This window comes from Myotis davidii, unplaced genomic scaffold (assembly GCF_000327345.1).
Source record: "Myotis davidii unplaced genomic scaffold, ASM32734v1 scaffold69, whole genome shotgun sequence".
Classification (NCBI taxonomy): Eukaryota; Metazoa; Chordata; class Mammalia; order Chiroptera; family Vespertilionidae; genus Myotis; species Myotis davidii.
Genome location: NW_006300363.1, coordinates 2966022 through 2972021, shown reverse-complemented (window position 1 = coordinate 2972021; position 6000 = coordinate 2966022).

Below are 6000 nucleotides of genomic sequence, written 5' to 3'. Positions count from 1 at the left end.
AACTCAGCTGGACCTAACACCCCCAGGCCTTAATTGCACTGTCATATGCTCTCAGAATTTCTTATGGACCAATTAGGTTGTTCTTACATTTAATCACTGGATATGTTGTATGCAGTTCACTTGACTGGCAACTCATACTGATAAGCTTTGGTTTTATTTATGGCAGCATTGTCCATAATCTTGCTCCACAGCCAGGCATTGCTTCAAACAGCTTTTTACTTCTGATAAAGCAAAAACTGGCATTGCTGATAAATACCATCAGAAGTGGAAATATTTTGTAGGGTGCCTTTGGAGTAGATCTTCCCATATAGAATACCTTTCTGGAAGTTTCATTAAATAGCAACCTCTAAACCAGGCAAAGATCATGATCTTATTGTAAAGATAAACCCTCTTCTTGCACCAAGGTAAAAATATATATATAAATATATACATCAGCAGGACCTGAATAGTATATCTGGATGGTGAATGGTGGGAGAAATGTAGTTAAAATCTTATTTTAATTTCTCTCTGAAACAGTTGTTCCCAAATTTGGAGAGCTTTACAAAAACAGATTTCCAACACCTTCTCATGCTCTCTTCCCCTACTGATTCAGAATCTCCAGGGTGGAGCCCAAAGGCTGTGTGTTTTCCAGTTTCCTCAGGTGACTAAGGGTGCCAAGATCCTGGGATCCAGTTTACTCTCCATGTCCGGTGTTCATCCCTATGCGTTGTCTCTTTTATTTATTTTAGCAAATGTCGCCCTCTGGTGGAACAAATTATGACCTACCTTTGAAAGAGTTTATGCCTCTTTTCTGTTTAAAACCCTTCAAAATTTCATTAAAAATGATTATGATGTTGGTTTGCAGATAGCTATTTAGTGAGAGGGTAGCTCCCTTTGAAAGAAAAAGCTGGTAAAATCCAAAAGGGAGGTCATGGTTGAAAGTTCAGTAACGTCTCAAAGGAACAATCTTTATGAGAATGAATGGACTCTGGCTTATTTTTAGTGATCCCAGTGCTGTTGCCGCGGCTTCCAGACTTGAACTTACAGCACAGGTGGGGCAGTTGTGGGAGAAATGAGACGATGAAACGAGAGTGCCTGGTAGCAGGCTAACTTTCTATCTCCTTCGTGTCCTCATGTTTAAGGGAAATTGAAGAAAAGCCACTGCCACAGTGAGCACTCTGGTTCTTAAGCAAATAGAACTCTTCCTGTTCTCGGATGATTGGGTCTGAAAAGATGTGACACTCATTCCGAACCACTTCTCTTTGCCGTAGAACCGAACCTACTACACCCTTTCTTGTATCACAAAAGGGAGTGTTTCTTATCATCGCAGTTAATATTTATGGGGTGTTCTCGATTGTTTGGAAATGTGCAGAAATACATGCTTTACGGGATCATCCCATGTTATCTGGACAGCAGTTCTGAGGTGGGTGTTACTCGCCCCATTTTTCCAGAGGCCACGTTGAAATTTGAAAAGGTTAATAACTGAGAGGGTAGCACACAACCAGTGAGAGGCACAACCTGGATTAGAATCCAGCTACCCATATGACTTCAGAGCTTGTCTAGGCGGCCCAGATGCTAGAACGTGTTCCACCACTAGCTGGTTATTATTCTTGCCCCTCGCACAGCATTATGACAAGGTAACATTGTGTGACCTGTAAATGTAGGTAGGCAGTAGCCCAGATTGGTGCGTGTCCCAATCTGGGACAAGTTTATACATATGTGTGGTGACAAGTTTATACATATGTGTGGTGACAAAGAGCATTACCTCAAATGACATGTAAGTCTCCTGATCTTACCTGAGGGTTGTGCAAAAGAATGTAAGAAATACAGCAGACATTCGGGGATTCTGCCCTGTGGGTAGTTCAGTCCAATCCTGAGTATTTCTTCACTTGCCTCTGAGCTGTTCTGTTTCACACCCATCTGTGCCAAGTGTATTTGTCACCATGGTGTCCATAGTGTTACCAATATATTACTATTTTCAAAGGCCCAATGCAGCACCAATACAGAAACAGTGTCATCAGAGTGCCACTTCCTCACTGGCCAGTCCCTCCTAACCCCCTGGAGTCTGGCATATTTCCTCAGAACTTTCTGGAAACATCTCTTAAGCAGCTCATAAACGTCCTTCCTTTTATAAAATCTCGGTGGCCATGCTTGATCTTATTTCCATAGGCCTCTCTTCAGTTCGGGTATGTTAATAGTTCCCTTTTCTTGAACTTTTCCACTTTGAATATTACCATTTTCTGTCTCTTTTTCCTCCTTCCAGACTGTGTTTCTCAAGGCTTAATATGTATACCTTACCCAGTCTATCCCCTTTTCCTTAGGAGAGCTCATTCATAGATGTAATCAAATTTTAGAGCAGAAAGGAACTTTAGCTACAATTTCATCAGCTTCATTTTGGAGATGACTACATGAATTACCATTCATTCATTTTTTAAAAAAATATTTTTGTTGATTTCAGAGAGGAAGGGAGAGGGAGAGAGAGAGAGAAACATCGATAATAAGAATCACTGGTCAGCTGCCTCCTGCATGCCCTCCACTGGGGATCGAGACCGCAACCAGGGCATGTGCCCTAACTGGGAATTGAACCTTGACCTCCTGGTTCATAGGTTGACATTCAACTACTGAGCCACATTGATCAGGCCATTCATTCATTCTTTGAATGAACATCACTAAGGGCTTCTGAGTACATGGATTGGTACCACGAGAGAACATCACAAGAGTCTGCAAGTTGGTAAAGGTGATAGGACATACACAGAAATAACCAATATATAGGCTGGCTGTGAAAAGTGTGTGAAGGCAGGAATAAACTCAGAAATAGAACTATGGTGTTCAAGAACAGGGTCTGGTGGAAGGAAGGGGGTGAGAAGGGTAAAGCAGAGAGGGCTTCATGGAAGAAGTGGTGCCTGTGCTGGGCCTTTAGTCAGATTTGACAGAGAAACGGATATCCTAGGCCATGGTCGGCAAACTGCGGCTCGCGAGCCACATGCGGCTCTTTGGCCCCTTGAGTGTGGCCCTTCCACAAAATACCATGTGCGGGCGCACGTACAGCGCGATTGAAACTTCGTGGTTCATGCGCAGAAGTCGGTTTTCAGTCTGGGCGAGTCTATTTTGAAGAAGTACTGTTGACATTTGGCTCTGTTGACTAATGAGTTTGCCGACCACTGCCCTAGGGGGAGTGGAGGACCTGAACAGGGGGCTGGGGAAAGGAAAGCACTGTGTGGCTTCATGGGAGCCCAAGCTGGCTCATCACTGAGCGTGTGCTTGGCATCTACACAAAGGAGCAGCGGGAGATGGGGCTGGGAAGGCAGCAGGATGGGTCAGTAGGTGGGGGCACTACAGTCAGGCTGGGCTTTCTCTAATAGGCAGCAGAGTGAGAGAGGGCTGAAGTTGCATTTCAAGGGGAGAGTTAGGGGAAGAGGCAGGCGTTTGAGAGACCGTTAGGAGATTGTTCATCTCTAGAGGAAGAGGGGAGAGGACAGATACAAAGCTTGCCAAGGCAGAATGGCAAGCATCTGACTGGTGCAGTTATACAAACAAGAAGACTGAAGAGAAGGAATTCAACAATAGTTCATCAGACCTTTACCTCATTCAAGGGGCTGTTCTCATTGCTGGGACCACAGAGGGAGCAAGTAAACAGGAATTGGGGCCAGCTCTGCAAGAGCGGATGTGCTAGTGGTGTGGACAGACTTATTGTCTGCCCGCTAGCGGGCATCTACGCAGGCTGGCCCAATCATATTACTCTATTGTGGAAGCCACTCAATGATGGCCCCAAATAACCCTTTCTCTGCCTCTATCCACATGCTGCTCTGCCCATCAACAGGGAGAGCTTATTTTCCTCTCTTTCACTTTTTTTTTTTGTGGTTAATCCTCACCTGAGGATATTTTCCCATTGATTTTTTTTTAAGAGAGTAGAAGAGAGAGGGAAAGACAGATAGAAACATTGATGTGTGAGAAACACATCGATTGTTAGCCGCTTGCACACCTGACCAGGGTCCGGGCCAGGGAGGAGCCTGTAACAAAGGTACATGCCCTTGACCGGAATCATATGTGCCCAGGACCCCCACGCTCCCCCCCTTTTTAAAAAAATATTTTTATTGATTTCAGAGAAGGCAGAGGGAGAGATAGAAACATCAATGATGAGAATCATTGATGGGCTGCCTCCTGCACGCCCCCCACTGGGAATCGAGCCCACAAACCAAGCATGTGCACTTGACGGAAGACCCTTTAGTCTGCAGGCCAGTGCTCTATCTACTGAGCCAAACCAGTTAGGGCTCCCTGGCTTTCACTCTGGACTGGGCCTGTGACTCGTTGTGGGCACAAGTGATATTCAGGGACCTCTCATCACAGGTTTAAGAGGCCTGGCAGCTTCATTTCCTTCCTCTTAGAATACTAACTCTTGGATGCTCCCTCTTGGAAGCTAGCTTAGAAACCCAAGCCATCCAGACACAGGCCACGTGGAGAAAGGAGTTGCTCTAATCAACAGCTCCAGCTGAGGTCCCAGCTGCCAGACACCCGGTTGAGCCATCTTGAATGTTCCAGCCCAGGCAAGCCCCTAGGTGCCCTCAGCTGATACATGGAGCACAAGAATCTCCCAGCTGAGTCCAGTTAACTCAGGTCATTCTGTGAGTGACAATAAAATGGCTGTTGTTTTAAATCACTGAGTTACAGAGTGGTTTATTGTGCAGTAATAGATAACCAAAATAGCTACCCATCTGGCCACCTTTACATGACCCATGAGTAGGCTTGTACCCAATCTGACTCCGGTTAGAACCATGAAAAGAGCCTCGTTTCCTTTCTAGTGGCAAAGCCAGGAGGTGTGAGGCCCAGGAGCCTCCTCCATCCTGCAAAGAAAGCCAATTCCAAAGCAAGATGGCAGATAGAGAGAAGCATGGATGCAGTCAGGGAGCCCTGGACAAGCTTGAGTTTGATTCTAGTTGGCTCGAGGTCAGGCTGCCCAGCTCTCCTCCCATTTAACAAAACCTCCCCCTTTCACCCCAGCTAGTTTGAGTTGGGCAACTTAAATCAATGAACCCTGATTGAAATGCTGGCTCAGCATTCCTCAGAGCACCAAATCAACAATGTATATGACTACACCTGGCCTATGGCTGATTATAATACCATTTTACCCTGACCATATGGCAAACTATATAAAGTCTGACAGTATCAAGAATTGGGGAGGGTGTAGGCCAAAGTGGGAGTGCATTATTTTTGGAAAATAATTTGTTATTATCTAGACAGTTGGAAATGTGCCTACCCTACCAGACAGCAATTGTGTTTCTATGTACATACCCTAGAGGAACTTATCCACACACAAGAATATTCGGAGTAGCTTTGTAATAGCTTATCATAGTAAAAACTGGAAGCTATTTTAAACATCTAATATAAAGAGAATAGGTGTGTAAAATGCAGAATAACTGCGTACTGAAATGCCACCTTGGTTGTATTACTACAATTACTGGTTGCTTTACATGCAATAACATGAACATCACCAATATTAAGCAATAAAAAGAGCAAGCCACAGAAGAATTTATACAGTATATTCTATATATATTCTATAAAGCTCAAAATCAAGCAAGACTAAATAATATACAAAATATGAAGAAAAATTAAAAAGAAAAGCAAAACAAGACAAACTCAAAATTCAGGATGGTGGTTTTCTCTGAGTGAGGAAGAATCAGAAGAGATGAAAGTTACTTCAAAGTTACTGATGCCATTTTTCTTAAACTAAGTGGTAAGTATAGAATATTCAGTTATTAATTATCTTCAACCATACATACACTTTATATGTACTCCTGTATGCAGAGTTATTTCATAATAAAACTTAAAAAATTTTATTAAACTTTTAGAGTGGGAGGAAGGGAGAGAGGGAGGAGAGAGGAGAGAGAGAGAGAGAAAGAGAGAACTGTCACATGGATCGGTGCCTCCTGCACACACCCTGCCTGACTGGGGACCAAATCTGCAACTGGGGCATGTGCCCTGACATGGGAATCAAACTGGTGACCTTCTGGTGCCAGGAATGAC